Source organism: Cricetulus griseus, chromosome 9, assembly GCF_003668045.3.
Source record: "Cricetulus griseus strain 17A/GY chromosome 9, alternate assembly CriGri-PICRH-1.0, whole genome shotgun sequence".
In the NCBI taxonomy this organism is placed as follows: domain Eukaryota; kingdom Metazoa; phylum Chordata; class Mammalia; order Rodentia; family Cricetidae; genus Cricetulus; species Cricetulus griseus.
This window is the reverse complement of record NC_048602.1, coordinates 1,283,540-1,296,242: the sequence shown is the minus strand read 5'-3', so window position 1 is coordinate 1,296,242 and position 12,703 is coordinate 1,283,540.

Below are 12,703 nucleotides of genomic sequence, written 5' to 3'. Positions count from 1 at the left end.
TGTGCAGAAGGCATACTGCAACATCCACACAGAGCCCATAAACAAAGATCATTGATTCAAAATGTTTAAGGAAAGCTCTATCCAATTATATAGATGACCACTAAACTAACTGATCTGAGACCCAAGTAGGCACACAATAAATAACGCAGACTTTACAAAATTACTTTATAAAATAAGGAGAAAAATCACTAAACAACTATGATCATCAGTAAAACCTACCAATCCAGGTAAGAGGAAGGAATTTGATTTCAGGAGTTGTCAAATCATACTTAATATATTTTAATTTTTCTTTGTCATTTTTATTTTGTGTACCGGCATGTGCCTGATTGTCTGTATGTACACCACATGTGTGCAGTGTTCATAGAAGCCAGAAGATGGAGTTAGAGACCCTAGGATGGGAGTTACAGATGGTTGTGAGCTGCCATGTGGTTGGTGGTGGGAATTGAACCCAGGTCCTCTGAAAAGGAGTCAGTGCTCTTAACAGCTGAGCCATCTCTCTAGTCTGTAGTGGATGATTTCCTGTGAGATCACAAAGAAATAACTATCAAGAAAGAATTCTATTTATGAATGAGAGATTGACAGAGAGACAGAGATAGCAAAAGAAAAAGAGAGAGAGAGGGAGAGAGAGAGAGAGAGAGAGAGAGAGAGAGAGAGAGAGGTCCTCCACACACACAGAAATTAAGATATTCTCAAACAACTAAATTCAAAAGTTTACTGTTACAGATAAACACTATAAAAATATTAAAGAGCAGTCCTCAGACTAAAATGACAGGGTACTAGTTAGCAAGTTAAATATACAGCAGTGTTAAAAAACACTGGCCAAGCTAAATATATGGGTAAGTATAAAATCTTGTGTAAATATTTTATTTCAATCCTTTTTTCCTAATCTGATTGAAAAGGTAGATATGGAAAATGTTTATGTTAATTAATATTTTATGTTGCTATTTTTTCATGTATAATGATGTAATTTTTGATAATAGCAGTATAAAGGAGGGGGACTAGAGAATCATAGGAAAATAATTTTTTGCATACTAGTTGAATTAAATTAGCATAAACCTAAATAGACTGGTGTGACTTACATGACAATTCCTGTGAAACCACTAAGGAAATAACTAGAATAAAAGGATAAAAAGAAAAGGCAAAAGCACTGAAGTGGTGTATAAGAGTATTGAGGTATTTAAGACATAAAATAGAGGAATTAAGGAACGTAAATAGAAGATATATATAGGAAACAAATAGTAAAATGACAGACATAAATCCTTCTTACCAGTAGTTGCATTAAATGTAAATGGATTAAGGTCCTAATTAAAAGGCAAAGATTGACAGAATGAATTTAAGAGGGAAATTAGCCAAACTATAGGCTGTCTGCAAATAATTTGAAAGAAAATGGATGAAAAAAAAAAAGACTACCACAGTAATAACCCAAGATTGCCAGAGTGTTTACATTAACTTCAGGAAACAACAGACTAGATGAAGTGGATTTACTTCAGATTCTATTTTGATCTAGAAAACAGAATCCACAAAAATATTTTAGAAATGAGAGATCAGCAAAGTTCATAACATACAGAAAACTGTATTCAAAAATCAACTGTATCTATGTGAATGTGGAGATTGTAAATTATAGACAAGGATATTCTAAAATATACCTGGAAATGAAAAAAAGTAAGAGTAGCCAAAATAATTCTGAAAGAGAAAAATAAAGTTGAAGAAATCACTGTCGTTGGTTTCAGGATTTACTAGTAGCTATAATAATCACAGGCATAGGTTATTAATGTAGAGACAAAAGGACACATCTGTAATACAGAGGAGACATCCAGAAATTGTCACTCATAAGTTCAGCCAGTTGACTTTTTTAGATTTATAGTGAGTGTGTGCGTGCATGTGTGTGTGTGTGTGTGTGTGTGTGTGTGTGTGTGTGTGTGTACCATGAATGTGTAGGTCTCTGTGGAGGCCAGAAGAAGGTGTCAGTTATCCTGGAACTAGGTTTCCAGGCAGCTGCCCACCACCCAAGTGGGTGTTGGGAATTCAACCCAGCACCCTCATCAGTTAATTCACAATAAACTCTAACTCAAACTCCAGGGGATCCAGCACCCTCATTTGGCCTCCATGGGCACCTGTGCTCACATACACTTAAATACACAAAAACAAACAAACAAACAAATTAATAAATAAAATAAATCTTTAAAGGTTTCTAGGGTAAATATCTGTGAGTGAGGTTATAGGGATATAGGGAAAGTATTCATCTACCTTTATAAGGAGTGGAACACATCTTCCCATAATAATTTAACAGTTTATATTTCCATCAGCGTTTGTGAAAATTCCAGTCCCTATTCATCTTCAGGAAAGCCTGCTAGTGCCAGTATTTTTAATTTCATGCAGTGTAATAGGTGAACAGGAATGTATCTTAGCTTTAACCTGTGCTTTCCTAGTAGCCAGTGAGGAGAATGCTTTCTCTGACCTGTTTGCCATCTGCATTTCATCGTCAGAGAAATGTTTGTGTCTTTCTGTTATCTGATTGAATTTCTTGCTTTTCTTTTGAGGCTTGAGTTTTGTATATGTGCAACTAGGAGTCTTTAGCTGCTTATGTTATTTGGAAATATTTTTACATTCTGTAGCTTCTTCCTCATTTTCATGTAGCAAACACATTAAATTTTTGTGTAGTCCGACTTAATGATTTTTTTCTTAATAGATCATAAGATCATATAGTTTCAAAGACTTTCTCCTATTTATTTTTGAAAACACAATTCTATATTAAAACATATGACTAATTTTGAATTAATCTTTTGTAAGTTATATAATGCTGTGATAGATGGGTGAATAATGGATGGGTGGGGTGATGAATGCTTGATGATGGATGGACAGATGGATGGACGGACGGATGGATGGATGGACAGATAGGGGGATGGATAATGGGTAGATGATAACGGATGGGTTGATGATAGATGAATATATGATTGATGGATTGACGGTGATGGATTGACGGTGATGGGTGGGTGGAGGACTGTGAATAGAGGCCCGGCATCCAGAATCTGCTCCCATTCTCCTACTCACAACCCCAAGCCGCGAAATCTGATTCTGAAGTCCCTCTTTGCCTGTGACTCATGTTGGCCAAGAGATGGCTATGGAAAAGGTGTTGTGACAGTTCTGGGTCTATTCTCTTTGGAACCCTGCTTCCGTGTGGCCAGACTGGGAGTCACCTGACAGAGGCTAAGAGGCTACAGGGAACTGGAGAAGCAGAGGCCATAGACCATAGACTAGGGTAGCATGAAAGATGGCTGTCAAACTCTGTCAGCCTTTACGTCAGATCTCTAGGCTATCCAGCTGACCTATAGACAGAACAGGAAATGTAAAATGAGGCTATCATTTTCAGCCCTGAGCGTTTCCATGTGTATTAACTGTTTCATGTTGGCATTCCATAGGAGCATATGATACCCGAATCACAACCACCGTATTTTGCTGTAGCCTTCGCCTCCCGTCCTTAGGAGTCCCCCTTTCATTCCATATCTTATTTTCTCCCTGCTAGAAAAAACTTCCAACACCTGTTTTTTGTGGGACTGACTTATTGCCCTATTTCATCTGTTTCCCAAAAGCAAGATGATCTTATTTTTCTCAATGATTGAGTAAAGCCCTGTTGTGAATGAATGAATGAATGAATGAATGAATGAATGAATGAAATGCCGTTGAACATATATGTATTCCACGTTTTCTGTTGATAAGCCCGCAGAGTGATTGTACATTTTGATTCTTGTGACTGAGCAGTCACAATAAACAGGACATTGCAGTGTCTCTACAGAGAGCCGACTGATTCTTTTGGATGTTTACCTAGAAGCGGTATGGCTGGGTCATATTGAAAGTCTATTCTTAATTAGGGGAGGAATCTTCACACTGATTTCCTTAATGGAGGCTTTGCTTTCACCACAAGCAGTGAATAAAAAATCACCTAAAGAATCGTCTTCTCTTGCCTTTCCTAGCATTCCGTGTGCTCATTCTCGCTGGCTGAGAAGGACTCCCCATAGACTCTGCATCCTCATTTACAACCTTGATGGCTGAGGGGGTTGAACACTATTTTTTTTCTTCGTATTCCTAGTGCCATTTGTACATCTCCCTTTGTAAACTACTCTGTTAACATCCACAGCCCATCCACTGACTAGATTAAACCCCTCTTCATTATTTAACTCTTTCAAATTCTTTACGTGCCCTGTGTGTCCCTCGGTCCTCTATTAGATGGAAATTTGAAAGATTTCTCTTATTCTGTAGGCTCACTTCTTGTTTTGTTGATTATTTCTTTTGTTGTGTAAACACTTTTTTAAAAAGACTTTTTGAAACAGGGTTTCATGTAGCCTGCTCAAAGTCATTATGTAGCCAATGATGGCCTCAAATCCCCCTGATTCTTCTATCCCTACCCCCCAAATTCTGACATCATATACATAAACTATCACACCCAAACCAGAAATACCTTAATTTGATGCAGCCCTCAGAGAACTGAGCAACTTTACCCTTATTTCCTGAACTATCAGAGTCCTGTTCAGAAAATCCTCACCTGTGAATACATTTTGAAGTATTTCTCTTACATTCTCCTTCAGTAGTTTGAAAACATAATATCTTTTTAAAATTAGTTTTTATTTAAACTAAAAACAATCTTATTTTACCAATAAGATACCAATCCCAGTTCCCCCTCCTTCCCATCCTCCCATTACCCCACCCCCACCCCCCATCACTCCTCAGGGAAGTGAGACCTCCCTTGGGGGATCATCAAAGTCTGTCACATCATCTGGTCCTACCCCGTGTTTCTAGGCTGAGAGTATCCTTCCGTAGGGAATGCGCTCCCAAAGCCCATATGTGCACTAGGGATAAACACCGGGAAAAACGTAATGTCTTCTATGAAGCTTTGTGCTGGATTTTCAGCTGGCTTCTGTAGGTGGTGTGCTAATGAACTTCAAAGAGCTGATTCACCGGGAACAGTAGTTGGCATGGAAAACCTTTGCTCAGCAAATGGCTCAATGCATCTTACAGAGGCATCAGAAGAGGAAAACATGGCTTTCCCCATGCATTGCGATGATTCAATTCTGAACCCTGCTTCAAGATCAGGGGACACTCAAGACAGTGTCTTCTCCAAACAGGGTTGTTCTAAGAAATTTCTCTTGCTTTCCCTTCTCTTGAACTTCTTGAGGCTTTTACATTGTGTTGAGATGGCTGTTACCTCTCTGCTATAGGTTTATTTAGCTCTATGCATGAGGAATTGGAATTATTCAAGGAACCCATGTCCTGGCTCATAGGTTGGTAATGAATGGCATTGATGATGTGCCTTTGTAAACCCCACTGCCTAGAACCAACAAATGTGCCATACCACCACCAAGGTGCAGCCAAGGTTTTGGAATAAAACATGAAGAGCAGTCTCCAGTGCTATGGGGCGGGGAGGGGGAGACACAGGGCTACAGAGTTTAAAACACATACAGAGCAATACCCATAGCTTGACAGGCTATGATGTCCAATCCCTTGGTCTCTTCACCTGCCTCCTAGATGAGGCAAGGTGGAGAAAACCTGAATCTCTGAACAGACATGGGTGATGGGTGAGGTCCTTCTGTGTATATGTTTATCTTATTGGTTGTTAAATAAAGTACTGTTGGCCAATGGGGAAGCAAGTTAGGTGGGACTAGGAATTGAGGATTCTGGGAAATGTAGTAAGAGAAGTCTTGTGATCAGGCAGGAAATGACATAGCAGGCAGACTCAGAATATAAGCAGGGACAAGCAGGAAGTCACTCTCTCCTGCTTCCTCCTTCTCTCTTCTCTGGGAGCCGCCATGTGAGACAAGAGAGGATGCATGCCGCTGGTGTCCTTGATCAAATAAGTCTTTATAAGATATATAGATTAATAATTATGGTTGATACTAAAGACAGAGATATCAGATAAGAAATTCTAGTCATTGGCCAGCAGCATTGTAATTAATATAAGACTTTGTACGTTATTTCGGGCGCCCACGTGGTGGCGGGGCTCAGGCAGCTTGGCGGAAAGATTTATCATTATATATGCACACACCACTGCCTCTCTCTCTTTCCTACACTCTCCACCAACACAGTCAACTGACATGAACCAGTCAACCAGGGTCTTTGTATTCTTGTGTTTTCTCTGATTATTATTGGTTGGCATGCTCTTTGGTTTTGTCTTTTGACACAGGTTCTCAGCACTTGAGATCATGTACCTCTCCAGGTTGGGACAACAGGTGTGCCCCATCTTTGCCTCAGTGACTTGAAAGTGTCATGGACTGTGAGAGTGTGGCAAGCATATGAAGTACATAAGGCTGAGAAGTTAGACTAAACTCACCAGCTCAACAACACATCCATAATAGGGGGTCCAAAGCAGAGACATGATCTACCAACGTCAAATGGCCACTAAAGTCAAGCCAGTTTAGCATTCAGGCCTTATGGTCCCTCATGCAGGTCTACCCAAATGTGATGTAACTGATGATGATGATGAAGAAGAAGAAGAAGATGATAAAGGTAAGGACAGCCATGAACTTGGACTCTGGTATCACACAGAATTATATCCACTAATTACCACTTGGGAGCTCTTTTGTTGATTTATTTTATTTTATTCATATGAGTGTTTTGTCCGCATGTCTGTCCACACATCATCTGCATGCTGCATGCCAGGTACCCTCAGAGGCCAGAAGAGGGTTCCACATCCCTGGAATTAGAGTTACAGATAATTCCGAACCATCATATGGGTGCTGGGAACCAAACCAGGGTCCTCTGCAAGAGCAACAGTGCTCCCAATGCCTGAACCACCCCCTCAGCAGCAGCTCCCGGTTTCTCGAGAGTGAGCAATCCCCACTCTCCCTAAGGAAATGGGCTTCTTATCCAGTTTTCGTGAGAGGAGGAAGCACTAAACATGAGGGTACCTCCTAAGTGCTCAGATGTCCACTGCCCCAGGCTGAGTTCTTCATGTAGCAACAAGGGGGTCCCCCAAGCCTGAGATCCAAGGACCCTTGCTTCATTTTATCCTCATGAAACAGAATGCAGGGGAGACTACCCTAAGGACCCCACCTTACCTATGCAACAATTTAGGGAACATCTGTACATTCTATTTTGGAGCTGATTTCTCAGTCTAAAGAATTGATCTGTGCAATTAGGCAAGTGATTTTTTTGAAGGAAGATTTTGCATGAATTTGCAATATAATTTTCTTTTTCTGTAACTGTTAATTGAAAACATTTATCAGGTTTTTAAGCTGAAACAAAGTTAACTTTGAAAAAAAAAGGTGTGAACTGCTCATTTTTTATGCAATCTCAATGTTGTCTTTGATGCTCTCATTAATGTCTTATTTACAATCAGGGCTGAAGGCTCCTCAGCTTGGGGGTAACTGCCTTAACCCTTAGCGGGATACAAATTTCAGACCTAGTTAACCCAATCACTATCTCTACCCTTCTGTCTCTTCATAGCATCACTCCAGGGACATCTGGAGCAAAGCCATCACAAAAAAAAACCTCCAGAGGAAAATCTAGTTCTTCATAGACCAAGTACTTGGTAAATAATAATCATAATAATAAAAATAATATAGACTTGGTTTCTTTGTTGTCTTTGAAGCAGAGTTTCACTTTGTAGCCCAGGTTAGCCTTAAACCCATTGTCTCCTGCCTCAGCTTCCCAAGTGCTGAGAGGACAGACATATGCCTACCATACCTGGGCACTATTCTGTAGTTATACATCTGAGCCCTTGGGTTAATACCTAATGTATTAAAGTTTTGCAATACCATGAAATGTGTAGTATTGTAAAGTTTTCAGTGAGAGAAACTGTTTCTGGGATTTAATAGCTTTACACGATATTTTTGTATAAATGTACAATTAAAATTTGAATTTCTACCTGACAGATACTGAGTGTTGCTTAGCTTTCTAATAGTTACTGTGTTTTTTTTAAAAAACTATTTGTCATTATTGCTTTATATTTTGGTTAGGTAGAAAACATACATTTCTGGGTATTTTATGAGTTTTGTTGGTATTTTTTTGTTGACTCACATAAATCAACTATAATAAATTTTACATGGATGTTAGGAAACTGTTTTCTGGGTGAGACAAAACACCATATTCACATTTTCTCATTTTTTTTCTTCTATTGATCTGTCAAAGACAAAACTCAGACAATATCATTATTGTTGTTTTTTTTCCTTGTTTCTCTTTATATTTCCAAACAGACTCCCATTGGGATAAATTCTTTCCAGCTGATCACATTAGTGTCTGCTGGCCTAATTTCCCTTCTTCCACACTTGTGTTTTTTGTTAGTTTGGAGAGGGTGTGGCCATATACATGCTCATGTAGGCGTGTGTGTGTGTGTGTGTGTGTGTGTGTGTGTGTGTGTGTGTGTTTATGTGCGCATGCGTGTGCTATAGTGCAGTCAGCATCTCCTACCAGACTCCATTTTGAACAGAAAGCCATCCATGATAGAGTCAATAGACCCATTGCCTCTCCATCCATCAATTCTCGTGAAGTCCATGCAGTGGTCCGTGGGAAAGCCATAGCTAACCCAGCCAGTGAGGCATCAGCAAGTACACCTAATCCATTAACATCTCTTGAGAATCCTGGCAACATTAACATTGCCAATGACCCAAGATTGACTCCTGTTTCCCTAACATAATATTTTTTATTGATTTTGTGGCAATATCTCATCATGTGCTCCAATAATACTCACATCCAGTCCTCCCAGGTCCACCCCACAAAAGAAGGAGAGGAAGAAAAAACAAAACCAGAAACAAACCACAGGTCCAATTTGTGTTGCCTGTATACTCACTGGAGCATGGACAAACTTACAGTAGCCATCCCCTTAAGTAAACTGAGTCCTTCCTCACCTGCACCCTACCTGGAAGCCCTCAATTGTGGAAAACCACACTTCAGCATCCTTGTCACCATTTTGAGAGTTCTCATCCAAGGTTTCTGTCTAGGCTACAACTTTGGGGGGCAGGGGAGATGGGGGTAGAGGTGGTCAGCATTCTTCCACGTCCCTCTTTCTCAATTGTTGAGTGTGGAGTGGTCAGTACCACTGCAAAAGTAGCTTCCTTGCCTTTTACAGTTAGCAGGAGGTCAGATCATGGAACTCAGCATGGTGTCTGGTGACAGTGCAGGCCATGGACACTATCACAGCCCTCTACACACACCATGGACACCATCACAGCCCTCTACACACACCATGGAGACCATCACAGCCCTCTAAAGACACCATGGAGACCATTACAGGCCTCTACAGACACCATGGAGACCATCACAGGCCTCTACACACACCGTGGACACCATCGTAGCCCTCTACACAGACCATGGATACCATCATAGCCCTCTACACACACCATGGACACTATCACAGCCCTCTGCACAGACCATGGACACCATCACAGCCTTCTACACACACCATGGACACCATCACAGCCCTCTACACACACCGTGGACACCATCACAGCCCTCTACACAGACCCTGGACGCCATCACAGCCCTCTACACAGACCATGGGCACCATCACAGCCCTCTACACACACCGTGGACACCATCACAGCCCTCTACACAGACCCTGGACGCCATCACAGCCCTCTACACAGACCATGGGCACCATCACAGCCCTCTACATAGACCATGGAGACCATCACAGCCCTCTACACACACCATGGAGACCATCACAGCCCTCTACACACACCATGGACACCATCACAGCCCTCTACACACACCATGGACACCATCACAGCCCTCTACATAGACCATGGACACCATCACAGCCCTCTATACACACCATGGACACCAACAGAGCCATCACAGCCCTCTGCTGCAGCCCAGTCCATGGACATCAACATGGATTCCAGGGCAACACAGCCCATGGACACCAATATGGTCCCTGGTAGCAGCACAGCCCACAGATGTCTGAATGTCCTTAAGTGGTAATGTGGGCATCAACACAGCTCCTGGCTATGGCAGGACCCTGGGCACCACAATGTCCCTTGGCAGCAATGTGGATCCCAGACATCAGCATAGCCTCGGGTCGCTGCACAAGACCCTTCCATCAACATGGGCCCTGGGGAAAGCCCAGACCATGGACATCAGCATGGCTTCACACTGCTGCATAGATCATGGACATTTGAATGCTCCTTGATAGTAGCATGGGCCGTGGACATCAACATGTCCCGGGGTGCAGCAGGACCATGGACCCAAACAGGGACCTCAGCAGCAGTGCAGACCATATCCTGTTCCCCGCTTAACTAGCTGGCCCCGGTGCTTCTGGCTGTAAAAGAGAAATATAAAAATAAGTTTGCAAGAGACACTGTGATCACTTTGTATTCAAGATGACCTTGCCCCCAGTAGTTGCATTCATGTATTTCAATGTATTTTAAGAAAAGTCTGACACCTGTTAGGTTCATCTCTGCATCTCTGAGATGGGCAGCTGTACTCTGATTCTCAGGAGAGAGGTCAGGAAACTCAGTGTTTGACCCGAATGAACACAGCTTTCTGGTGGGCTGGACACCAGAGCCTTTGCAGAGAAGGTAAACCTACCTTATTCTGTCTTGTCATTGCCCGGGGGCGTTCCAGCCAAGGGACAGCAAAGCAAGTTCAAACTGGAGACTTGCTTCCCAAGATCACTTCCCATCCCCCCGAATCTTGAAATTTTACTGTATTAAGATCTAAGACTGTGAGCCATGTTGCCTCAGAAGGGTTTCATTCCGGCCCAGCCCTCACCCAGTCTTTGAGTTCATTTAGTGTTTCTTTTGTTTTATTTTATTTTGTTTTGTTTCTTGAGACGTGGTTTCTATTGGCAGCCCTGGCTGTCTTGGAGTGCTCTGTAGACCAAGCTGTCCTAAAACTAAGCCCCCCACCTGCCTCTGCAGTGCTAGGATTAAAGGCATAGGTCACCACACCTGGCAAGGAGGATTACTTATTTTTAAAGATTTATTTTCTTATAATTACACGCATGGGGAGGGGTAACTATGCTTGCTCATGGGGACAGGTCAACAAACGCATTCTTTTGGATCCTTTGGAGCTGAGGTTATAGGAAGCTGTAAACCACTCAAAGTCGGTACTGAGAATCTAACTCAGTCCCCTGCAGGAACACTGAGTACACTCTCTCCACTGACCGTCTCTCCAGCCCCTCCTGCAGCAAGAGATCTCACGTAAGCACCTGTAGTGGTCTGTTTCCTTTCCACTTATGCGTGTACTGCTTTCTCAACATAGCCTCTCTCTGTTTTTCACCAAGTCGGACCAGGGAGTGCATAGGAGGCCACCTCCATCTTGTCTCCTCCAACTGACCCGCTGAAGTGGTCCTTCTCAGCAAACCCCCATTTCCCCAGCATCTCCATTAAGCCCGTGAAGATTGTAGCTATAAATTATAGTTTTTCAAAGCCTCCAACATCTTGGCCCTCATCCTCTTCCAGGACTCCCCGACAAGGGGAGCCTGCCATTTTCTGCTTTCTTCCTCCTACCTCTCCCCAACTGCCAAAAGTTTCTCAATCAAGTCTTAGAACAATTGTTCATTACATCCCTTTCACACCCCATCTGCCCCTAACCTCTGTGGGGAAAAAAAATGGCCCGACTTTGGTTTGGTTTTATAAAGATAATGGCATTCCTTCCCACTGGGAGAAGATTCCTTGGGTTATAGTTTCTGGATTACATCTACCCTCCTCTGCCTCTGCAAGACTCCTGACTCCCTGCAGTGAGGTGTTTATTTATACTTTTGGCTCAAGTGCCACATTCTGAGACTGGCATCTGCTTCTAGGCACACGCCCAGGCTGTGTGAGGTGATGTCTCCCTTCTCGGCGAGGCCCTGCTCTGCTTCCATACCCAGTCTCCATCTATTTTAATGAACAGCAACTACTCCACATCAGTTACTGCCTGCAGCAACACACATCTTACTTTGTACCGTCTGGCACCTTCCGTCATCTGCAAAAGGGGCCAGAAAATGAGGGAGCAAGCTCAAAAAGACCCTATCGTCCCCACCTTTACCCATTGCCAGAACCGCCGAGGCAGAGGAGCCAGGAGAGTCACTGGGGCAGCACAACTTTGCAATCCAGTTCCATGTCTCTCCTCTGGACGCTGAGTCTGCCCTCAGCTTGGAGGGGATTTTTAGATATAACTCTAGCCCTGGCCAAACAGAATTAGACTGAGCCAACCTTGCACCATTCTGTGGTTACAGTAGGCAAAGGAAAGAGCTAAGGGGGAGGAAGATCCTTGGGTTCTGTGGATTCTGAGAAATAAGATGTAATTTTTAAAAAGAGTTCTGAAATGTGTTTTATAAATATTAGACTCTGGGATGCTGTGATATAAACGCTCTTTTTTTAAGGTTCATTATTATTTAAAATCTCTCTCTCTCTCTCTCTCTCTCTCTCTCTCTCTCTCTCTCTCTCTCTCTCTCTCTCCCCCCCCCCGCGTGTGTGTGTGTGTGTGTGTTGTGTGTGTGTGTGTGTGTGTGTGTGTGTGTGTGTGTGTGTGTGTGCATACTGATGCCTGGAGTGACCAGAAGAGGGTGTCAGATCCTCTGGAGCTAGAATTCGAGACAGTTGTAAGCTGTACAACATGGGTGCTTGGAGCTGAACTCTGGTCCTCTTCCAGATCAACAATTGCTCTCAACCTCTGAGCCAACTCTTCAGCACCCAAAGACTATTTTATAGAAAGCAAAAAGGGAAGCAGATTTTAGGAAGGCCTGGCAAACAGTGACTGGCTGCTGAGCTCTTTGAGGGTAGATGTC